Here is a 26177-nt window from a genome sequence, read left to right as displayed (position 1 = left end):
GAGGAATTGCAAAGGTGATTACAATAAGAAATACAATGTAAGTTCAAAACTGTTCAAAGTGTTTATTGAAAGTCAATAAATGTTTAGATGTATCTCAACACATCACATTTTTTTTAAATGTCATCAAGTGCATCATAGCACTTTAGCCCGTTCAGATCTTTCAATAGTACATTACCCTGGCCAAAATGTACATTTCATGCAATCATCTTGCTTGGTATGTATCTTGTTTGCAATAGAGACACCTATCTCAAAACCCAATAGGTCATAAGCACGTTACAAGGTGGTTGAAATTGTAGCACAAAGTTGCATGGCGGATGAAACCAAATGCCAAGTTTAGGTAGTTGGCATCTATATCCAACTAACTAAAATCTCTAAATTTTAAAAGTAGGAATTCAATCCTCACATTGTCCATAGCAGCAACTTCTCGCGATATACAGTATATATTGGAAAAAAACCCTACAACTCTTAAATTAATCTACGGTACTTTTAAAAGTACGGTGCATACATGTTTATGTGATTTTTTTTTAACAATGTCATAGCCCTAATGTTTATTTCGCTGTATGACTGAGCAATATGGCAATTAGTTGCCCTGGTAGGAATTCGAGCAGGCAATAAGTGATACACACTTTCATGGCACCGATGTGGGCAACCACACACTTTGGCAAATTGAAACAATAATATCGCATGTAATTACAAATTTCCTGCAGGAAAATGCAATATAATTTTCTTATTATTATTTTTGGGCCGTTTGAGCCAATCAACATTTAATTGTACAATATTTGCCCAAAAAAGTGAACGATGGAAACGGTTTAAGCATTATCTGTAGAGCTGCCATTTAACTTTACGTTACATGTAGCCTGTGCTTTTGTACATAGCGTGTCATCCTCTCATAGTAGTTTTCCATTTATATTTTCCATCAGTGGATGAAAGCAACAATGGTGATGATCATTGCTAAATACTGAGAGGGGGGGGGGGGGGGGGTGGGGATAATTCGTTTTTTATGTTTCAAATAAATAACATGTATTTTTAAAAAATGTATGTCATTCCTAGTATGAGATCTAAAATTGAATGTTTCTTCCGGCGTTTTACTTTCCTCCAGGGTGGCAGGGACAATTTTGTTGTTTGCTGCTTAGTGCTCAAAGCACAAAGCTGGCCCATGGCTGTTATGCTCTGACCTTGCAGGAATGTCAACCGAACTGTTATTTTCTTTACGCAAAAAAACATGTAATCCTGCACGCTCTCTGAAGCAGATTTATTCGTGTACGAATATTTTGTAATTTTTAGTATAGCCCAGGTCTCCCTTGCAAAATACACGTTTGTCTTAGTGGCATCTTACATGGTTATAAGTCAGGTTTATGTACGTGTATGTAGTAATACTAATAAGCAGATCACTTTCACAGTGACCACAATGAATTACTTTAACCTGTGTATGTTCTTTAAACCACGTGTTCCTATTTTTATCTCTCTGTAATTCTATAAGTACCGCGTGCTAACCGATTGCGCCACTGGAGTTTCCACCTCTCAGTGTCATTATAAGCATTACACTTTTCAGTTTTCATTTCATTTTTTTCATCATTGAGTTTCTGGTCAATTGAATATGCCCTCATGAAATACTTAATTGTTCATTAATCAATTAACTTTTACAAAACACCCCAACTTTTTCTAGTTTGAATCTTTTCCCAACACTTTAATCTTGGTCCATCCTGTCTTAGGTGCTCATATATCTGATATATTTTCCAGCTGTGTGACTCTCAACAGATATCTTCGGCTGTGTAGTGAACTTGTTCTACGTGACTTTTGTTCAAAAAGTATTTTGCCGATGACATAATCATTATAACAACCAAAGGAAATTAACTCCCAATAAATTATTGAACAACTTAAAGTTTAAAGCAGGGCTCACGATAATTATGAGTACTTCTGATGTCAATAACACCCTAATTGCCACTGGAAATTCCAATTCATATGAATAATGTTGACAGAATTCTCATATCTGATAATAATAATAAACAAAGCTCATTAAGGGACAACGTTCCAAACTTAAGGACATTCGCTTGCGTAGATACACACACGAGTTTGTTTGTAAAAGCCTTTCCATACAAAGTAAAAACAAAAACTCAGTTGCTATAGCTAAACGCTATAGAGTTTGTTAAATCCTCGTATGCCTGGTGTTCTCTTGAGTTCTTCGACTTCCACGGGGAAGAAGTCAAGACGCACTGGGCCAATCGTTTCCGGCAGGACCCTCACGTAAGAGCTGCCAAGGCTTCCCTGCTTGGACATCCTTAGGCAGCACACATTTCAAAATCACCCCCGGCAAACTCGCTTTTTGACGACCACGCACAACGGAATCGAGGCATAGATCACGTATGTTTGCTATCCTTGCTTGTAAAACCATTTTGACTTCTCCCAACAAAATAAATAGATGCAACTCTTATCAGTGTCAACAACAACAACAAAAACAGCCACGACGTGTACTTCTTCCATCCCCCCACCTTGCCACCGATTTTAATGCAAATATGATCTCACGCATCCCTCCCCCCCAACCCCACCGCTCCCTTAGCACGGATGGCTAGTACGGTGTGAAAGAAGTTCAAAGTTAACCACCCACGATAGCTCTCAGTGAAGTCAGCAGTCGTACACCGCGCTCACACTCACACACATGCTCACTCACACACAGACACGCACACACACTCACACACACGCACACACTCACACACACACTCACTCACACACACTCACACACACGCACACACTCACACACACACTCACTCACACACACTCACTCACATACGCTCACACGCACACTCACACACACTCACGCACACACTCACACACACACTCACACGCACACTCACACACACTCACTCACACTCACACACTCACGCACACACACGCACACTCACTCACACACACACTCACACGCACACTCACTCACACGCACACTCACACACACTCACACTCATACACTCACACACTCACTCACACTCTCACACCACACACACTCTCGCACACACTCACACTCGCACACACTCACACGCACTCACTCACACGCACTCACTCACGCACACACACTCACACGCACACACTCACACACGCTCACTCACACACACACTCACACACACTCACTCACACACACACACGCACACACTCACGCACACACACTCACACGCACACACTCACACACACTCACACACACACTCACACACACTCGCACACACTCACACGCACTCACTCACACGCACTCACTCACGCACACACACACACACGCACACACTCACACACACTCACTCACACACACTCACACTCACTCACACACACACACGCACACACTCACACTCACGCACACACACTCACACGCACACACTCACACACACTCACACACACACTCACACACACTCGCACACACTCACACACACTCACACACACACACTCACACACACACTCACACACACTCGCACACACTCACACACACTCACTCACACACACTCACTCACACACACGCACACACTCACGCACACACACTCACACGCACACACTCACACACACTCGCACACACTCACACGCTCACTCACGCACACTCACACACGCACACGCTCACACACACGCACTCACACGCGCACACTCACACACTCACCTCCCATCGTCTCATATCGGCCGTGCCGAGGGGCTGGGGCGGCTCTCCCTGTGGGAGCCGCCTCGGGTCCTCATCCCCGGGGCGGACGCGGCTCCACGTGTCGCCCCGGCGCGGCAGGCAACGACAAAGACGGAGCCAGAACGAACACCGACACCGACATGCCTGTGTATTTGGAGTTTGAATGTCTCTCTCCCCGTGGTCACGTGGATTTTTCTCCGGGTCCTCCGGTTTTTCCCTCCACATTTAAAAAACATGCGTTTAGAGTTATTTGGCTGCTATAAATGTCCACGTGATAAGCCACTTCGTTGAGACATCTTTTGTGGCCAGGTCGCTTCTGAAAAAGAGCTACATAGCTCAGTGGGCCTTACCTGGTAAAATAAAAAAAACACACAATGGTTAGTTCAATCCTTAGTTAACTGGTGTTCTTGAACGGAAACTTGCTTCAAGCACACGTGACTTGGCATTCTTCTCGCTGGTGATCTCACTGCTGGCGAGAGTTTGATATTGATGAAGGCTAGGGAGAGATATGTTTATAATCTAAGTTCGTCAAAGTCTACACACATGGTAGGCAGACCACCAACGAGAATTATGCCCGAGGGATGGCCGGTTCGTTGTTGGCCTTAGAGGGTGAAAATTTACTCACGGCGTTATCTTTCTCCAGAAGGCCAACATCAATTAATTTGCGTATCACTTGATGTGTGTGTGTGTGACAGTACATACTACACAGACACGCAGTGCTGGATTAAGCTAGTGCGGGGACTGTAGCATATGTTATAAAGGAGCCATAAAACACACAATATTAAACACAATGTTTTACTTGCATAGTAAATTAATTGTATTTTTGCATTTGCTATACAGCCAGATAATACGACAAATCGTGAACCTTAAACACCCAGTCGTTCATAAAAATTGAAGGCAGTATCTATATATATAAAATCGTTCATGTCTGTGTGTCTGTGTGTGTGTGTGTGGACTGCACTTTCATTGGACGGCGGTTGCCCCTGGCAACGGCTAGCCACGCCTTCGCCGCTTTCATTGGACGGCGGTTGCCCCTGGCAACGAGTAGCAACTTTTCTCCGCGGGGTGGACGCCATTTTTAATAGCGCGGGGGGGGGGGGGGGGACCGGCACCCGTACCCAGCGTTCGCCGGGTGCGAAAATCAGGCAAGGCGGGAGGCTCTGCACGGTGCTAGGCCTCGACACCCAACACGCCACTCTGAGGTAAATTCATACAAATTTCACGTCCTCTACAGAGTGGCGAGGGAGGCAGAGTGGCGAGGGAGGCAGAGTGGCGAGGGAGGGACTCAGCCTCAAAACGAGTAACTGGTGTGGCGTATTAACATCGCCACTGGGGAGACAAAGGCGGCCGGGCGTGGTGGATCCAAGTCCCGGGCAAAGCCGGGTCATGACTATGTGTGTATGTGTTTATGTGTATGTCTCTGTGTCTGTATGTATGTGTGTATGTATGTGTCTGTATGTGTTTGTGTGTATGTATGTGTGTGTCTGTATGTATGTGTGTGTGTATTGTGTATGTGTTTGTGTGTATGTATGTGTGTGTTTGTATGTATGTGTATGTTTGTGTGTATGCATGTGTGTGTATGTGTTTGTGTGTATGTGCGGTTATGTATGTGTGTGTATGTGTGTGTCTGCAGCAAGCGCGTGTATGTGTACCTATGGACGCGCGCGCGTGTGTTGTGTAGGGGGAACGGTAGTGTAGTGCTTAGCGTACTGCCTGTGTCTGTGTGTGTGTGTGTCTGTGTGTGTGTGTCTGTGTGTGTGTGTGTGTCTGTGTGTGTGTGTCTGTGTGTGTGTCTGTGTGTGTGTGTCTGTGTGTGTGTGTCTGTGTGTGTGTGTCTGTGTGTGTGCGTGCGTGGTGTGTAGGAGGAACGGTAGTGTAGTGCTTAGCGTGCTGTCTGTGTGTCTGTGTGTGTGTGTCTGTCTGTGTGTGTGTTCTGTGTGTGTGTCTGCGTGTGTGGTGTGTGGGGAGCGGTAGTGTAGTGGTTAGCGTGCTGTCTTTGTGTCTGTCTGTGTCTGTCTGTGTGTGTCTGCGTGTGTCTGTGTGTGTGTGCGTCTGTGTGTGTGAGGAGCGGTGGGTGTAGTGGTTAACGCTACGCTGCGCTACCAACCCGGCGAACCGAGTTAGATTCCCGCTCATGGCCACCACCGATCAAGATTATTTGAACCTCACATAGGTCGACTCAGCCTCAAACGAGTAACTGGTGTGGCGTATTAACATCGCCACTGGGGAGACAAAGGCGGCCGGCCGTGGTGGATACAAGTCCCGGGCGAAGCCGGGTAGTACAGCTAGTAGTACTATAGTAATGGCGCAAGTGCAGAATCACTGAACCGGAATTGATAGCTTGAAAGCAGTTAGTGCGGGGCTCTTGAAAGTGTGGAGCATATGCTACTTTTGCTACTAGGATAATCCGGTACTGCAGAGACGTATATCTGTCCTACAAATGACAATCCAACATATGTTGTACATCCACTGCTTGTTTACACTTAGAATGGAATGCAGCAAACCCCGTGGGTTTCTCGCTATATATATTGCCTTTCCCTATTGCTGTATTGCAAAATAAACGTTTTGTTGTGACGGACTTTGGCCTAATAAAGGAAGCAATGTGTATCCCGCTTTGAGTCTAGATTTGTGATGTTATTTCGTTGATGCAGTCTATAGCTCCGCACCATCATTATCATCATCATATCGGGAGTGGCTTGAGATATACTTACAGTTCTGTATATGTAAATGCGATATGTCAACAACACATCGGTGTGGTGAAAGTTCCAAACGTGCATTGGATTCCTTGCATAACTAAAAGCTTGACCATATCTCTCTCTCGCCAAAATAATGAATGTATATCGATGAGCTTTCAAATGCCTAAGTATGAAGGGTGTGTTTAATGCAGTGCAGGAAAAGGAATACCGTATATTAAAAAAGCAGTATATTTCAATCGTATGTGTATATTATATTGTGAGTAAATTATTGTTATTAGCCGGATTATAAGGCGCTCCGCAAAGTACGATTCATGCCTGTTGTCAAGAAAATTAAACAAATCTGGTCACATACACACACCGCATTATAAGACGTTACCCCCAACCTTTGATAATAAAGGGGAAACCGTGCGTCGTATAATCCGGAGAATAGGGTACTTGCTCCAAAATTAAACTAAATCCCATCGCAGCCACTGAACTGGCTATAAAATCTAACCAGCGCTTTTTTATTTTTTAAACATGCTTGATAACTACATTGTAGCGGTCTTATTATGCAAATTAGTTTATTGAATTGACGTTTTGGCAAAAGAGCCTTTCAACCGGAGCCAAAATCTCGGCTCAGTCTCTTGGCCCGCGGTGCTCGAGTGCGATTCGAAGGTGGCAAAGCCAACCACCCTTTTTATACACACGTGTATATTATGTGTGTATGTACCGTATGTACCGTATGTTGCATTTTTTCGCACCGTACGTAGTCCGCCGTGCTAATCGGAGGTGCGGGGGTAAGGACAACGAACTAAACACAAAAGGCAGTTAAAAAAAAAAAGTTTTCAATCTCGATGATTTAACACATTCCTGCGGAGGGAGCTGGTAGGAACGTTGGGTTGTTCGGTCAATGGCCAGGGTCAACGGCGGCGTGGTGTATTCCGCAAATAAGCCCGACTGTGAGGGCGGGCACAAGCCGGCGTGAGTAGGTTGAACGTTGAGTTTTATAAGGGCACCACGGGGTGACCAGCCCCTCCCCACCCAGCCCCACCCTCCCACCCCCCACCCAGCCCCTCCCCACCCTCCCTACCCAGCATTCCCCACCCACCCCTTCCCACCCAGCCCCTCCCTCCCCACCCAGCCCCTCCCTGCACGACGGACAGACGGACGGACACAATAATCCCCTGTGGGCTGGTGTAACCAGGAGGTTCCTACCAGTAAAAGCGAACAGCTCCCAGTGGGTTCCTCAATGCGGACGGAAGAGCGTTCCAGACGGCCCCAGAAGCGCATCTGAAGGCGCATCACCATCCCCAGCATTGTCGTCGTCCTGCACTGTTGAACAAACAATCGGTCTCTATGCTCTCTGACTTTAAATCATCACCACCACAACCACCACCACCACCAAGGTAATATTCAAGTGCATGCTAAAGACGGGTTAAGCAGTTTACAATTACACTCGGGAGACGTGGCAGGCAAAGCGTTCCGTCACACGCCATTCAAAACATTCATAACCCGGCCGATATAATAATTGCTCATGACCTGAATACGCTCACGCATGTTTTATAAACGTCCATCTGTGCAGTCTATATGTTCTCCTACACAGTATAAGTCATTTACACATCTCTGTACCCGCCTGTACACGCGCAGAGGATAAACACATTGCACGTGTCCGCGGATGTGATGGATACGTCTGCGAATGTATACTTGCTAATTTTGCGTGCCTTACAATGTGCGCTAGTGGCTAAAGCAAGGGGGTGGGCTTTATTGATATATATTGTACACATATAAGGCGGGCTAATCCCTACGCGTGCGACTAAGATGCAATGCGTTTTTTTTTACGTCGTTACGTGCATTGTCGCATTCACGTGGAAACAAGGACAAGAGCGGATTTGCGTGCGAGCGAGGTGCGTATGTGAAAGTGAACACCCCCCCCTCCTCCTCCTCTACAGCTCCCCCCTCCTGATAGTGTGAAGAATACTCGCACGCTAACGTTGGGGTCACACACATCCTCTACAAGCGAATTCCTGCGGAGTGAACTAGCGCGCATTGAAACACGTGCGCGCGTGTGCGCGTGTGCATGGGTACGCGCTCACTCACGGCTCTAGGCGCTGCGTGTGGTGTGTGTGTGTGTTAGTGTGTGTGTTGGTGTGTTAGTGTGTGTCTGTGTTGGTGTGTGTGTGTGCATGGGTACACGCTCACTCACGGCTCTAGGCGCTGCGTGTGGTGTGTGTGCCTGTGTTAGTGTGTGTGTGTTGGTGTGTTAGTGTGTGTCTGTGTTGGTGTGTGTGTGTGCATGGGTACGCGCTCACTCACGGCTCTAGGCGCTGCGTGTGGTGTGTGTTGGTGTGTTAGTGTGTGTCTGTGTTGGTGTGTGTGTGTGCATGGGTACACGCTCACTCACGGCTCTAGGCGCTGCATGTGGTGTGTGTGCCTGTGTTAGTGTGTGTGTGTTGGTGTGTTAGTGTGTGTCTGTGTTGGTGTGTGTGTGTGCATGGGTACGCGCTCACTCACGGCTCTAGGCGCTGCGTGTGGGGTGTGTGCCTGTGTTAGTGTGTTGGTGTGTTAGTGTGTGTCTGTGTTGGTGTGTGTGTGTGTTAGTGTGTGCGTCTGTGTGTTGGTGTGTGTGTGTGCCTGTGTTGGTGTGTGTGTGTCTGTGTTAGTGTGTGTCTGTGTGTTAGTGTGTGTGTCTGTCTGTGGTGGGGAGCGGTAGTGTAGCGGTTAGCGCGCTGCGCTATGAACCTGGCGACCCGGGTTTGATTCCCGCTCACTGCCAACACCGGTGACGATTACCTGAACCGGTACCTGGGTCTCCCCTAGGTCGACTCAGCCTCAAATGAGTACCTGGTTCGTTTGTGTAGAACATCGCCACTGGGGAGACAAAGGCGGTCGGGCGTGGTGCTGGCCACCCACCCTCTCGTGTGCCGTTCCGGCTTTCATAGGTGCTCGCTAACAGCACTTGCCCCCACAGTCTGTTAAGGCTACACGGAGGGTCTTTGTTTTTTGTTGGCGTGTGTTGATGTGTGTTGGTGTATTGCGGTCGTCTGGGGAGCGGTGGCGCAGTGGTTCGCGCGCTGCGCTACGAACTCGGTGAGCCGAGTTCACTACCCGCCCACGGCCACCGACAACACCGGTCACGATTATCTGAACCGGTCCTGGGCCTCCCCTAGGTCGCCTCAGCCTCAAATGAGTAACTGGTGCGGTGTTGTAATTAAACGTCAGCGCTGGAGAGACAAAGGCGACTGTGCGCATGTTTTCCGGCCACACAACCCACGTGAGCCCTGTCGCTCACCAACCGCACACTTGCCCCATCAGCCTGTTGAGGTTACACGGGGGATCTTTGTCTTTTGTGGTGGTGGTGGTGAAGGGATGGGGGGGTTGTGTATTCTCTATGGAATTCGCTCACAAATGATACAGAGACGATGCAAACGTTCGACGCGAGACGAAATGCGTAGAGTGTCCGCACCACGATCCACGAATAACAAAAAAAGTCATCCGTAATGTTTGCACAACAACGAGTTATTGTTAGGTGAATATGGCAGCGTTGGCAGATGTAATATGCCGGCGTACAGGGCACGGTGACTGACTGCACGCTTTAAAACTTGTACAATGTAATTAAACAAAAAATGATGGATATGTATATACAGGTACTGTATGAACGCCGGTAACGCCGTCTATAGCATTACAGTAAAAGTTAATGCTGAGATGAAACAATTTCGTATGGACTCACTGCCGTGTATTTTCCATTTCTCACGTGACACAGTTGTTTTTGTACTGATTTATATTTGCTTCATTGCAATACTTTCCTTTTGCTATGTTTTCCTTTTGTCGTTGAGATGACCCAGGTTCATTCTTGCAAATTGCACTTATCCTTATATCGCGAGTTCACACCTGGTTAAACATTATTAATTATAAAACCGTATAGTGCTACGATAGTTAGTGAAGTATCCGACCCAATGAAGCTGTCATCATCGTAATCATCGACATCAGCCGTGACCAATCAAATATCGGATGAAGGGCCTTCCCAAGCCGTCTGACAACACATTCGCGTGAGCTGCGTGCGTCTGGTCAACTCCCAAGCGTGCCGGTGGTCACCTCAAATTGATCGGTTGCATTGCCCGAATCAGCTGAGTATCTTCGCAAAGCCGCGCTGACTGGCGTGGTGAAGTATGGTCGCATGTCTTCCACCCATACAGTTAAGGGTTACATTTAACGCATAGGTATATAGGAGGGGTTGTCGAATGGTGTCTCGGATTTTGACCCCCCCCCCCCAAATAAAAGTATATATCCTGCTGTATAATGATTGAAATTCTACACAGTACTGTTGCCATCATGTGATAAATCATGTAGGCAATTTGGTAATTCCATGCATATCATCAGTATGAATATTACTAACCAGTTATATGCAAAGATTCAAATAGTGTTTTCTTGCAATGTTGATGTAGCTTTGCAATGTGTGTCGTGAACTGAAATAACCGAGTTGAATAAAACTAAACTATAAACTTTTAATTTAGCAGGCAAGGCCCTTTGAGCTCTATGGCTCTTTTTCAGAAGCGACCAGGCCACAAATGAAAGCTCAACGAAGTGGCTTATCATCATGTGGACATTTATAGAAGCCAAATTATCTAAAACGCATGTTGATTCTAAACGCGGAGGGAAAACTCCGACGGCACGCAAACTCCAAAGTCAGGGTCGGGATCGAACCCACGGCCACTTGTATACAGGCGAGGTGGTTAACATCTTTATGTGTGTGTGTGTTTGGTGTGTGTTTGGCCGGGGGCATGGGGTGGCGACGGTAAAGCAGTGAATGTAAGACACAAAGCCGGACCCACACCCCCCTCCACCCAACTTCAACAGCCCCAGGTCACCGTCAAACGTAATCCGTTTCTGCCAATGGGAACACGGCCTGGCACTCAGTTCACTGGGGCCGCTGATTCCAGTAAGTCAATATCAATGTCAATCGCTTTAACATATATGTGGTTCTCAATGCGTCTCGTCTACTGTGTATACATTGTGGGGAGCGGTGGTGTAGCGGTTAGCGCGCTGGCCAATACCGGTGACGATTATCTGAACCGGTCCTGGGCCTCCCCTAGGTCGACTTAGCCTCAAATGAGTACTTGGTGCGATGTGTGAGCATCGCCACTAGGGAGACAAAGGCGGCCGGGCGTGGTGTTGGCCACCCACCCCCTCGTGTGCCGTGCCGGCCTTCATATGTGTTACTCGCTTACAGCACTTACCCCAACAGTCTGTTCAGGCTAGACTGGGGATCTTTGTGTTTGCGTCAATTGAACCAAAACTCGTGGTCTCAAAACAACGACCATTGGGAAGACGCTCATTTTACGTTGTGTAAATTCCACATTACCATGACGGGGGGTGCAAGTTTATCGATAGAGACACCGCTGCGAACTCACGACCTTTGCCAATATCGCCACCCAGCCGGATAAGAGCCATGCACACATTGTAGTGTGGCAGAGCGGTGACGCAGTGGTTAGCACACTGCATCATCAACATCGAGTGTATTTCAATTGGTCCTGCCCCGCTACTCCCCTCTCTTCCATTCACGAATTCGCACTGACCTTTGTGATTGTGGTGAAGTATGGACGAACAACCACCTTTACGGAGGAGTAGCAGCTAATAATCGACGAGGGGATTTTTTGTATTTTGTTGTTGTTATTACTATTAATGTTGTAGAAAATTCACAATGGACGTCACATCACACCCATCTCGTCGTTGATGTCTCACTTGCAAACGAGATACACAGTCTTCATTGCACGCCTCGCCGGATGTAAAGGCATTCATCCTCAGCACATGATGTCAACAAGACGTTGATTTTACAGCAGTGATCGAAATTGCCTTTCGATCCTGCGTAAGCAGGATCAACACACGTGCAGCAGTGGTGGACAAACGCAATGAACACAAACTCATCATCTTCTTGGTTCTTTCGGTAAAGTCACGTAGAAGGGAAATAATAAAATAATAAAAATATTAAACAATAAAAATTCTCACGACGTTTTATATTTTTATTGTTTTATTATTTCCCTTTTACGTGACTTTACCGAAAGAATTAAGAATATAAATCCCTGAAGTCACGAAAGCTTTAAATCGAAATTTATGCGTTGTTGTTGTTTATTATTTTGGCACCATCACAGCTTCACCCCCCCCAAACCCCCCCTCCAACCCCCCCCCCTCCAACCCCCCCCCTCCAACCCCCCCCTCCAACCCCCCCCCTCCAAACCCCTCCCCCCCAAACCCCCCCTCCAACCCCCCCCTCCAACCTCCCCCCCCTGCAACCCCCCCTCCAACCCCCCCTTCAACCCCCCCCCTCCAACCCCCCCTCCAACCCCCCCCCTTCCTCCAACCCCCCCTCCCTCCACTAGTTAGTGGCTCTCTAGTTAGTGAGTAGACTCTCTAGTTAGTGAGTAGACGCTCTAGTTAGCAGAGGTGGGACAAAGTCATTGTTATGCAAGTCCAAGTCGAGTCTGAAGTCATCAAATTCATGACTCGAGTCTGACTCGAGTCCAAGTCACATGACTCGAGTCCACACCTCTGCTAGTTAGTCTCAAGCCACGAGGCTTGGGGGTTGCACAAAATGAAACTTTTGACTCCGTGGACCAAAAATGCCTCGATTCTGACAGCGCCGCCTAGCGGAATGACGCGGCCGGGAGGCAGAGCGAGGTGATTGAGATCGCAGGTAAGTCAAATCTCTTTATTATATTATATATTATTATATATATTATATTTGTCTTTTTTGGGCAGGTAAAGAGCCACTGAGCTATACAGATATTTTTCAGAAGCGACCTGCTATCACAAACGATGTCTCAACGAAAGTGGCTTATCATGGAAGTGGCTTATCATAGGTCAATGTAGTGTGGACATTTATAGCGGCCAAATTGTCAAATCGCATGTTGATTCTAAAAGTGTAGGGACAAACCGGAGGAGCCCTGAGAGAAAGAAAAAACACGCCACCAGGGGGATTCGAGGTCGGGATCGAACCCACGACCTCCTGGATACCAGGCGAGGTAGTTAACATCTTTACACTGTGGCGCGCATGCATTGAAACCCACCCACAGATCATCAATGGCAACTACTGTTTGCGAGCACCTATAAAGGCCGGCAACGGCGCACGCGGCGGTGGGTGACCAGCACCACGCCCGGCTGCCTTTGTCTCCCTGGTGGCAATGTTAACGCATCGCACCGGGTACTCATTTGAGGCTAAGTCGATGTAGAGGAGGGCCAAGGACCGGTTCAAGATAATTGTCACTGGTGTTGGCCGTGAGCGGGAATCGAACTCGATGCGTCGACGCACACAGTGCATGGAACTTCGTGACGGCACACACGCAAACGCACGTACACACATGTACACACACACACGTACACATGTACACACACACACAAACTCACGTACACACACACACATGTACACACACACGTACACACACATACACACACACACACGTACACACACATACACACACACGTACACACACACACAAACTCACGTCCACACACACGTACACACACACAAAGCACGTATACACACGCACACATACACACACACGTACACATGTACACACACAAAGGCACGTACACACGCACACATGTACACACACACAAACGCACGCATCTACACACGCACTCACAAACAGAAACGCACCCACACACGTACACACATACAACGCAGTACACACGCACACACAGAAACGAACCTACACACACAGAAACGTACATACACACGCACACACACAGAAACGCACATACACATGCACATACACAAACGCACGTACACATGTAGACACACACACAGAAACGCACGTACACACGCACACACAAACGCACGTACACACACAGACGTAAACAGAAGCACATGCAAGCTCCCATACACACATACAATCGCACACAGAGGTGCGTGTGTGCACGTGTACATTTTCATGCTTGGACGCGTGCGATTGTTGCGTATCGGAATAAATGTCCATTGAAGAATGTTACGAATAATCTACGATCCGATGCCAAAAAAGAAAATACGTGTGTGTGTGCGTGGCTTTGAGCAACAACATATATATATATATAGTTTTTAAGACTCAGCCATTCATCAAACATGTATTTTTTTCGATTTAAAGCTTTCGTGACTGCAGGGATTCATCTTCTTGGTTCTTTCGGTAAAGTTACGTAGAAGGGAAATAATAAACAGGGCTGTCGGAAAAAATAGCCCTGTTCTTCACCTGAGGACGGCTGCTTGCGTTGTGGCCGAAACGTCGTGAGAATTGTATTTTATAATGTTTTATTTTTATTATTTTATTATTTCCCTTCTACGTAACTTTACCGAAAGAACCAAGAAGATGTATTTTTTTGTACATAGGCATCCGCAACATCTCAGCCATCGTGAGCTCAGCCCCGTGGGGGCCGTGGCAGCTTCAGGGAAACCCAAAAGCCGCCCGCGGTGGAGCGTCCGACGGGGGAGAGACGTTGGCCAATCGTTCGGGCTCCCACCTCTGAGATGCACAACGCGCAGAATAAGAATATCTCACAGGAGCGGACGAAGAAGTGAGATGCTCCACGTGGCGACGATCCATCATCGTCTCGAGTGGTGCGTTGTTCTCGCTGTTGTTGTCATTTTTGAAACTGACAAACCAAACGGGACTTTCAATCGGAATATGTATTTTTGCTGCAGGATTTTGATGAGCTATAAAGCTTTTTTTTTCTTCACCACAGATGTCCAAGTAGGGGCAGGAATTCTAGATTTGAAGCTTTCGTGACTGCAAGGATTCATACTCTTAGCTTTTTTTCGGTAAAAGCACGTAGGTAAAAAATAAATAAAAATAAATAAAAATAATATAAATAATAATATAAATAAAAGAATACTATTTATTATTATTTATTTTTACCTACATGATTTTACCGAAAAAAAAACCTAAGAGTAGGGGCAGGAACACAGGACAGCAGCTACCTCGCCAAGAGGACGTCCTGGGAAAACCAGGGCAGGTGGTAACCACCCAGTTTGTTCCATGTTACCCGACGTACCATAAGCGCGTGGGTGTTGCATTACTGGTTCGAGACTGGCAGAAGTCATGAACACCAACCCGCAGATGCTCTCTAACAACGATACGCTCTGACTGTGTAGCGATTAAGCATCACGTGCATAGTTTATTTACACGTTGAAGTTCATCAGAGGAATTTGTAAATGATGCTTATTTTTTAATGTTAAACGATCTTATATACGCATTCGAGAAGAGCCAGTCGAGGTGGTATCGAGCACCTGGTAAGGATGCCCCCCCACGGTAGACTCCCCCTGGGGATAGCAACGTGCCACTGGGCAAAGACATCGGGGCCGGCCCCAGGACCCCGTCGCTCGTCTGGCCTGGGAACGGCCGGGAATTTCCCAGGAAGAGCAAAAGTGTCAGTGGCCAGCGAAGTTGAGGACCGCCACCACTCCACACGCTGCTGCTGCTGCCGCAGAGATCCTCGCTAGGACACCAGCGGGCTGAGAAACGAACGGACGAAACGACCCAACCTTTATTTTTTGTTTGATTTACAAAGCAATCCTTACGTAAGATGTTAATTCTCAATGTTAATGTATGCACAGGGCGTGCACAACGGGTGGAACACACACACACACAAAACCACGTGTTTTGAGAAGAAGTGCTGCAGTTGCAGACTTAGATGATTATCGGGTGCGAGCGGCTATCTCGTTAGGGATGAAGCAGTTTCTGTGTTGAACAGCTGCCAAGTCAAGACACTGAGCAGGCATTACATCATGGGCACAACAACAACAACAAAACCCAACACACTTCATTCGCCACAGGTTACCCCCACCCCCCCCCCCCCTTATACATTGAGTAAAAGATAACTTAAACCACGGATGAGCAAACACTGAACCCACAAGGTCTAATTGTCACCAAATTGTCGGAGCGCGCGCACGAGACGAGGTCTCTCCGAGTGCATCACGAGCGGTGTGGATTGAAGGCGCGGCGGTGTTATTTGTTTGTTGTTGTTGTTATGCACGCCGCAAGTGCAACAGGCAACGCGGAGACATTCACTCACCTGCTGTTAGCGTCCCGACTTGATGACCTGTGAAACTCAATTGCTGATACGCAACCCAAGGCGACTGGCATTCATTAAGCCACTAACAAGTAATTAGGGTAAGGCAGAGTGCTTCCTCGAGTTAATCAGAATTAAAAATTAAAATCAGTATTTATACTGCAGGGATCCGACGAGATATCCGATGAGCTCTAGAAAGAACACTTTATTTAAGAAAAAAAAAACCCGAATGCTTCGCAAGAATAGCTCCATTCCACAGTCACGCAATTGGCACTGATGGTGAAAAAGCGCGTGGCGATTTTTTTTATCGGGTGAATAACATTTTGAGCACAAGTTTATCTACTACATGTGGCATTACGATGCTTTGCCCTCGCTCGTAAGCAGTTGGCTTAACTTGTTAAGGGTCATGTTCCAAAAGGCACAAGCAAACGCGCTCTATCAAAGGAAACTATCGATCATAATTACAAGGCTCTAGAATATTTTTTATGTGTACCCATTGATGGGTTGTCCCCCGTGTAACCTAAACAGACTGTTGGGGCAAGTGCTGTTGGCGAGCACCCATGAAGGCCGGCACTGTGGTACACGAGGGGGTGGGTGGCCAGCACCACGCCCGGCCGCCTTTGTCTCCCTCGTGGCGATGGTTACTACACACTGCACCAGGTACTCATTCGAGACTGAGTCGACCTAGAGGAGGCCCAGGACCAATTCAGATAATCGTCACTGGTGTTAGCCGTGAGCAGGAATCGAACTCGGGTCACCGGGTTCGTAGCGCAGCGCGCTAACCGCTACACCACCGCTCCCCACAGTGCACTCCCAGCAGCACGCGCAATGCCCAAACCATGTTTGCCTAACCTTTGCAACATTTCGGTGTCAATCAAGCCAGAGGGCCTAAGCGCTTGACCTCTTGGTAGCAGTCTGGGTCTGGATCTGTTCTCAACACTTTATCAAACGTGGTAATCCTTACAAAGAGCCCTTATCACCAAAGGTGTAACAGCAAGGCGGCTGCTGCTGCGATGTTCCTCTGAGTGAATTTAACGTGCTCAGCAGGAGTCCCGTGCCTTTGTCAATGAAGAACGTGGAGAATGTCAGAAACGTGACTTATTTCTAGCTGTAGTCTGCAAACATTTGGGGGGGGCATGACTTGAGAAAGTTTAACACGTAGAAAGTTTTCGCTCCCAATATTATCCACAAGCGTTTTTTTTCGGTTCCATCACGTAAATATGAATGTGTCGTTAAACCTGTCACCACCCGACACAGCCAATTAGTAAGGTTTGTCATCTTCTTGGTTCTTTCGGTAAAGTCACGTAGAAGGGAAGTAATAAAATGTTTTATTATGTTTTATTTTTATTATTTTATTACTTCCCTTCTACGTGACTTTACCGAAAGAACCAAGAAGATGAATTCCTGCAGTCACGAAAGCTTTAAATCGAAATTTAAGGTTTGTCATGTAAACAGAAGGAGAGTATACCCACCACATTTACAATTTCAATTTTATTGTAAACGAGCTTGTTTGCAGTAAATCTGAAATATTAAATAGAAAAATTGTTCAGCTCATGATTATTAATGAGGGGGGTTGCCCTATGTGGAGTGACGTCACGCGCGGGACACATACATTCTTGGCTCATTATATTTGGAGTATATGTTGTAGGTTTACTCTCCAACACACTGGAGTGCTGTTTACGTGACAAACCTTAATAATTGGCTGTGTCGGGTGGTGGTGGATTTAACGAAATATTTATGCGATCTAACCCAAAAGAAAAACCTTCTATTCTGGATAACTTTGGGAAGGTTGTATTGGCATTAGTCTCATGATGTTTTTGGCTAGTGGGTTGAGAAGTGGTAAGAGACCCTTTCCCAGTCATTGTCTTTCCTGATGGCACTAGGAGATTTCCCCGTCAATTCCTGGCATCTGCGCGTTTGGCAGTGATCACGCAACATACCGATGGGCCATTACGTATTAAAAAAAAAATATGTAGCCTATTTTAAATACAGGATAAATGTTTTTTTCAAGGAATCTGTTGCTATTGTACCTAAAAGGTTCGTGTATGAACGTGAAAGACATATTTTTTTAAAAAGATCATCCAACGATTAAGACGGTTTGTGTACCATTAAGTTACAAGAATATAATACAATCTAGATACAGAAGAGCTACTTGTATGTTTAAATATTAATGGATAAATATATGATTCACCATGTTGGAGGGATTACAAAAATAAAATAATACCAATCTAATAAAGAAACACACACACGCACATATTATTGCAACAACTTGCAATTAAGCGGTAGAAATGAAACATTTCGATTCCAGACGCAATCTTGTGGATAATGTTTACATCGCTCTTGACAATGATTTAGAGCGCTTTGTCAGTCCACTGTTGGATGAAAGGCTTCCGCACCCCGTGACAATCGTTGGGGGTTGTTTCACCATACTTCAACATGCTGGTCAGCAGTGCCGGATTCAGCTAGTGCGGGGCCTGTAGCATGATGTTATAAAGGGGCTCTAAATATAAAAAAACACGTAAATATTAAAACACAAATGTTTAACTTGCATAGTAAAGTCATTGTATTTTTTCATTTGCTATACAGTCAGATAATACGACCAATCGCTAATCTTAAACACCCAGTCGTTCATAAAAGTTGAAGGCAGTATAGTACTATAGTAATAGAGCAAGTGCAGAATCACTGAACCGGAATTGAAAGCTTGAAAGCATTTAGCGCGGGGCCTTTGAAAGTACGGGGCCCGTAGCATATGTGGCTACTTTTGCGACTAGGATAATCCGGCACTGCGGGTCAGTGGGGGTTCGTGAAGGACTTGGGAATCAGGTTCGGTTCGGATATCACTCGCCACTGATTGTTAGGATTTATACAGGGTGATCCAGATGTCTTGTGACCCGCCCCGTCTAATTCTCTAAAGCTTAATATTTTGTAAGCAAGGTTTATTTAAACACATAAATATATGTGCGAAGGAACAAACTTTTTTGTGGTCAATTCATTGGGGGTCACAAGACATCCAGATCACCCTGTACAACGGAGTGCGTTCACCACTGCGCCACCACTCTCCTGCGGCTGAGTCACTAATGAAGAAAACACTTAAACTCATGAATAAGTCGTGGCCCTACCGATTTGCCGCACCGACTCCCACGGCGGTCACCTCGTTGTGATCGTTATCCTACACGGAGGCGTCTCGCACAAACGCCGCGCCACGCGCTATCTACCACCGCCAACTTTTGCTGAGTTTTATATCTCTCCCACGTACCGCATTTCAAAAAGGCCTCGTTCGCAAATCAAGACACGTGCAGCCACGCGCCCTAGCTGTGCCTAATTGTTTACACAATAAACGGCGCAAAAAAGGCGAACCCAGCCAAACAACTGCCAAAAAGAATGCGCCAATTAGTAATCTGTAAGTAATAAAAAAGTGGACGGTAGCATCGTCCCAAACACAGTAATCAAAGAGTAAAGTGTTTGCACACAAGGCGGTTCTTTGAAGACGCACGTCCTAATTGCCCGCAGCTGTATCTTCACGCTTGGCCAATCCCCGGGGGAGTCGCGGAGCCCCATGATGTCCCGTGCTTCTCTTGCATCCGACGCGGAAAGGACATCGAACTCTGCCGGTGAAATTCAGAAATGAATGCGTGCACACCAACTCGGGTGTATCGCGTTCACCGTCACGCGCAATCTTAGGTCCGTAAGTAATGGATTTATTAAAAGTATGATCTTCATTTTTCAAATTGCAATGTCCCAATTTAAAATCATATACCGGTTTAAGTATGCAAAAGTCCCGGAGACGTGATGTAGAAAAGTGCAGTAATGATTTCTAATTAAGGATGTACTTATAAAATAGGTTTTACCCTTTTTGGCTTTGAAACAGGTGTTCAAGATGTTAAAACACCAAACTGAAACCTTTTGCAAGGAATCATGTCTGCATTAACCACGTATATTTGTGGTGAACATGCAAACAAAAAAACATGCTCTGACAGTATATGATGCATTGTATTTGAAACGGATCGGTCCACACCAGAGACGGCTTTCTTCAGGGCCCATTCTCAAACAGTGTTAGACCAGAGGACGCCAAAAGGCGAACAGCACAAAAACAATGCCACTCTCAGGACATTGAGAGCTCGGGTTGAGCAGCTACATCATGGGACCAGTTTTACTGGTAGGAACCCACTGGTTCCACCAGCCCACAGGGGATTATTGTGTCCGTCCGTCGTGCAGGGAGGGGCTGGGTGGGGAGGGAGTGGCTGGGTGGGAAGGGAGGGGCTGGGTGGGGAGCGTGGGGAGGGTGGGGATGGGCTGGGTGGGGAGGGTGGGGAGGGGTTGGGTGGGGGGTGGGGCTGGGTGGGGGGTGGGAGGGGTGGGGCTGGGTGGGGAGGGGCTGGTCACCCCGTGGTGCCCTTATAAAACGCAACGTATAACCTACCCACGCCGGTTTGTGCCCGCCCTCACAGTTGGGCATATTTGCGGAATACACCACGCCGCCGTTGACCCTGCCATTGACCGAAGCAACCCAACGTTCCTACCAGCTCCCTCCGCAGGAATGTGTACTCTTCGCCTTTTGACGTCTGTATGTACTTGCTCAAATTGACTGGGTTCGTAGTATATATTTTGCACGTGTAAAATGTCTCAGTTATGTTGGTTTAAAGCCAGAATTAAACTATGAACACGTTGAACTGCTTAAATTAATAAACTGCAAAAACAACGAAGAACATACTGAGCTAACAGCTTAATCATAACACAAACAGATCACTTACACTCGAGCAGCACAATAACACAAACTGTATGCTCAGGCCTGCTTCCAAGCCTGTACCATTATTATGGCAAACTACAAGGTACATATTCTTATACCTTTTTCTGGGTAATTGTACGTATGCATTTATTAAGTCAATATAAATTTAAATACTGTACACAGCAGAGATGAAACATAAGCACGTTCAACTTTTGATCCTTTCAAGTTTAGCATTCTATAACGAATCCAACGTAGCAGTATCAAGTAAAATGATTCATACAAAGAACGTCTTTTTGACGGAACAAATTCAGGACTCCAAAAGTGACAACCTTCTCTCCTCCTCTTATATTGCTCGTCTAGGGTTGCCACATATCCTGGTTGTTCCAGCATGCCTCCTTTCTGAAGTAGCGTCTGTCTCGGCAAAATCTGTTAAGCATTCGGAGGACATTAAAGTCACAATTTGTTGCTTCATTAATAATAATGATGATGATAAACCGCTGAAGATAAATAGCATTGCCACGTAGCCGTCACCTCTACTGGTGTTGTGAGAAATTCAAATTGTATCCATGATGCGTCCCGGTTATTTTTTTACATTCGTGATTACAAACGCGCTCATTTAAATTTGCGCTCACTGGAATTTAACTAAAGAGCTCCGCCTATAACAGCCAAACAAGGGCCTCTTCTAAATACCAAAAATGTTCACGGTCATAAATGATCACAATGTCAATAGCGGATGACACGATCAGCCAAAAAAAGAAAAAAGTACGGCAGTGCATGAACATTATTTTGTAACCGATGTCGTGGCAAGTCTCTAATGTTACACCAACACCTAGAATTGTTTTTCCAGATGCTGGGAAATAGAGTATTAATTAAAATGTGCTGCTAACACTACTCTGGCTCTATGAAGGGTTCTATAAAAGCCAGGACATGGCTCACAGGTGTGCGCAATGACAACAGCGGAGCCCGCGTTTTGTATAGGTTATTACATTTTGCGCTGTGGCCTTTTCCTTGCATCCAAATAATAACGCAACGTTAAGCCATGCGTCAAATAGGTTCGGCGGCATAAATGACACATCGCAGGCGTCTAAATAATAATCATGAAAAAAAAAACTCCACGTTCTCAACGGTGACAGCAGCATCAAAGAATCGTGCAGCACGAATGGAGCTGTTTGAAGTGCACACCGACATATCTCTCTCTCGAGATATATATACACGCGCGCGTATGGCCACGACACAAATGAAAGACGCTTATCCTTACACTCCACTGCAGGTATAGCATTACATTGTGAATAAACGAACCCCCATCCCCTTTACCATCTGCTAATTATCTGTAGACAACTAGCTCCTGATAACTGGCAAGGGTTTGCATTCTCGATACCGAATGTTACGTGCGAACATCGATTCAATCGGGGGCACGTCTACGGGATATTCCATCAGCATTAAGTGAAGTCACCGCCTTCATTTGTACAATTATGCAAGACTGTACTTTCTGCTTGTGATGTGCACATTTTCGATGCCCTTTTCTCCGTGGTAGAGAGAGAGAGATGCGTGCAGCATTAATCTTGGCAAAAATAACGTGGCCACTTCAATTAACCCGTCACCACGGGACACTTTTGCAGTTCATAAACAATGGAAATGTCACGGCAAATTGAGCTCGCGTTGTTATGGCTGGGCACTGCTGATAGAGATGATGTGCAGTGGCCATACGATCAGTCTGGCCGGTGAAATTTCAGTCAATTCTATTCGAGGAGTGAGGTTGATCTTCATACGTCCGGCTTGTTAGCCTCAAGATTTCTAGATTTGAAGCTTTCGTGACTGCAAGGATTCATACTCTTAGGTCTTTTCGGTAAAGTCACGTAGGTAAAAAATTTAATTAATAAAAGTAAAACGTCGTGAATCTTGTTAATTTGTTTTATTTTACTTTTATTAATTAAATGTTTTACCTAGCCTCAAGATATTGCAACCCAGTGGTGCAAAGTCACCGTTTTGTATGCTCACATCAATAGCAACGCTACAGTCAAGGTGATAAAAAAAAACACGTGGAAAAAATATATTAAATAGATGGCTGTAAAGTTATACACGGTGAACATTCGAAAATCAAATGTGCACAATTGTATGATAGGGAATAAAACGAACATTTAAACGTTAAGTAAAGTAAGGAGTAAGACATTTTTTCCAAGGAATAAAAAGTGTAAAAACAAATATTGTAATCAACGCGCTTTTGGTACATTTTTTAAAACCGATACGTTTCCATCACTTTGAAGTGCCATCGTCTGATGCCGCAATTTGTTTTTAAAATGTTCCGTGTTTGCTAAGAGATGACGTTTTCCTATTGAAAGCAAAATACACTTTGATAGGCTCCATTGTCACGTGACAAGTGCTTTGAAGTTTGTAGAAAAAAAAATAGTTCTCATAACATAACAAGCAAATATTTGTTACTTCTCTTAATTTTTGCTGAACTTTGTTGGGGTTTTCTACTCTTGGACAATATTTAATCGCAAAGAAGTCGGTTCAGCACACACCAGATTTTGTTAACTTTATCAATAAGAGATGAATGATGACAGCTTGGCATTGCTGATAGGGGCTGTGTGGGCGCCGCGGTGACGAGATGTTAACTACCTCGCCACGTGATAAGCCACTTCGTTGGGCTATCATTTATGACCAGGTCGCTTATGAAAAAGAGATATTTAGCTCAGTGGGTTTTACTTGGTAAAAAAAGCAAAATTTAAGTAAAAAAAAACATGGCTGGGATGTCAAGTATGAACTTATGATCGAGGGCTTGCCACTACCAATTCATCTACATTCCAGTACAGCATGTGACCTATTTTTTTTATTGAAAGGTGCTGGTGATTTTCAGCTAAAGGGAGCGAGTGAGCAGCTAACATAATGCACAGGGATGGAGATTCATCACCAGGCTGCACATCTGCTGCATGAGACGTTTTAGATTGCGAAATAGATAAAAAAAAAACCTGTGCTATCTGTTATCTGTTAGTAGGATTAGAGCACACTTGGCCCAAAATAGCACTGCTTCATCTGCAATTGTGGTGTCCAGGACACACTTAATAACCCACCTAGATTTCGTATTGTCTGTCCACAGATGGCGACACAATGGACTTAATAATTCACTCACTCGGATTACTTAATCCACCCTCTCAACGAGACCTTATTTTCTAAACAATGGTATTTTGTGGCTTATCAAGTATTTTTTTTAAGGAGCAGGTAGCTTGGCCCGTGCGAAACCCACTGTGGCCCATCTCCACACTTACCTGCCTGATAGGTGCGAAATAAGTTCAACATACATACACAATGAGTTGGCAGTATTAGCAGATATGCAGCTGTGTTAGTTACATTACCGTCACTGTGATCTTGGGGGTTTGCACACGCGCAGTCGAGAAATGATTGTGAGAGAGATTGGGGATATCGGCCGCATTGTTTAGAGTTCCCAGTGTGTGTTGATTGCAGCTGATTCACGTGATCAGGTTTCGTGACGTCACACCCAAGGTATATTCAAGCTCAAGGTGTGACGCTACCCAATAAACTGCGCCCAGCCCGCACACCTGTACACCTGTACACACACAAATAAAGCTACATATAAGATCCCCCGTATAGCCTTCAATAGACTGTTGTGTGGAAAATGCTGTTAGCGAGCAAGACCGGCACAACACACGAGGGGGTGGGTGGCCAACACCGACGCCCGGCCGCCTTTGTCTCCCTCGTTGGCGATGTGTACTCACCGCACCAGGTACTCATTTGAGGCTGAGTCGACCTAGGGGAGGCCCAGGACTGGTTAAAATAATCGTCACTGGTGTTGGCCATGAGCGGGAATCGAACTCGGGTAGCCGAGTTCGTAGCGCAGCGTGCTAACCGATGCACCACCGCTCCCCACACACACATACACACGTTCACACGTTCACACACACGCACACATTCCCAACTGGATTCGCAAAACAAGCTTGCAGCTCTGACTTGTATTGGACTGGCCGAGGCCACCTCCTGCCATAGCTCTGTTGTAGAAATGAGAACAAATCCCAGACTTCATCGGCCAACAACGCTCGGAATGATGGAGCCAAGGTGGGGAGGGGCTGAGAGGAGAGAGAGAGAAAAAAAAATCACAAAAGTGAGAAAAAAATATATAACAAATAGAGGCACCCAGCCAGAGCATGTGTGTTTTTAAAAACCATCTTTCGGAGATTCGAGGCATTTCCTTCCAGTTTTCCGGAAGAGCCAAGAAGCTAATACAATTTTTTTTTAAGTCTTCGCAGAGTCGCGTTGTGAGAGAGAATAATTTCACTCAAAGACATAAGAGGAGGGGCTGGAAGACTCATGCGGGGGGTGGTGGAAGGAGCCGGAGGGGCGGGGGTGATGTTGTGTCACACACCCCAGGAAACTGTAGCCTCTTTAAAAGTTAAGAAAATAAAACCCAACTATTATGGAAGGGTCGCTCGGAGCAGCTGAGAACACAAGCAAAGGGGGGGAGGGAAACGTCCTCAGTGCAGCATGCGGAGTGATTTACTTTAGCTTAGTGCCGGGCTCTTTACGGTTCAACATAATCCATCGTAAATCATTGTATTTGTTACAATAAATCTTATTCTGGGCCCCCCCCCCCTCTAACCACCCCCAAACAACGAGGAGAGACATTGGCAGGATTGCGGCGCACAGCTAGAAACACAATCAGTCTAGTCCCTCGTTGGAAAAGTTCAACTTTTAAAAGTTACACGTGTTATTGTAATATTGACGCTGAGCATACAGCTGCGCGTGTCTGTGTGCGTGAGTGTCTGCATGTGGACAAGGGGCGGTGGTGCATCGGGTTTATTCCTGCTTACGGCCACCAACAGCCAGTGACGATTGTCTGAACCGGTGATGGGCCTCTCCCGAGGTCGACTCAGTCTCAAATGAGTACCTGGTGCGGTGTGTAAATATCGCCACTTGGGAGACAAAGGCGGTCGGGCGTGGTGCTGGCCACCCACCCCCTCGTGTGCCGTGCCGGCCTTCATAGGTGCTCGCTAACAGCACTTGCCCTGATAGTCTGGTCAGGCTGTACGGGGGATCTTTGTCTTTATCGGGAGCAGTGGTGCGATGGGTAATAACAAACCAC

General features: G+C 46.1%; 1 long non-coding RNA gene across 1 annotated transcript; it reads right to left on the bottom strand.

Annotated features, from left to right (window-relative positions):
- Window positions 1–1008: 1008 nt before the first annotated feature.
- Window positions 1009–4987, bottom strand: LOC133343598 (uncharacterized). Its single transcript, XR_009755271.1, has 3 exons — window positions 4275–4987; window positions 3632–3999; window positions 1009–2278 (listed from the first exon to the last, which is right to left on the bottom strand). It is a non-coding gene; the product is annotated as an uncharacterized LOC133343598 (long non-coding RNA).
- Between the last annotated feature and the right edge of the window lie 21190 nt (window positions 4988–26177).

Source organism: Lethenteron reissneri, chromosome 18, assembly GCF_015708825.2.
Source record: "Lethenteron reissneri isolate LAM-NWPU_2019-01 chromosome 18, ASM1570882v1, whole genome shotgun sequence".
NCBI lineage: Eukaryota > Metazoa > Chordata > Hyperoartia > Petromyzontiformes > Petromyzontidae > Lethenteron > Lethenteron reissneri.
Note: the sequence above shows the minus strand (reverse complement) of the source record. Positions and strands in the feature narration are given on the sequence as shown.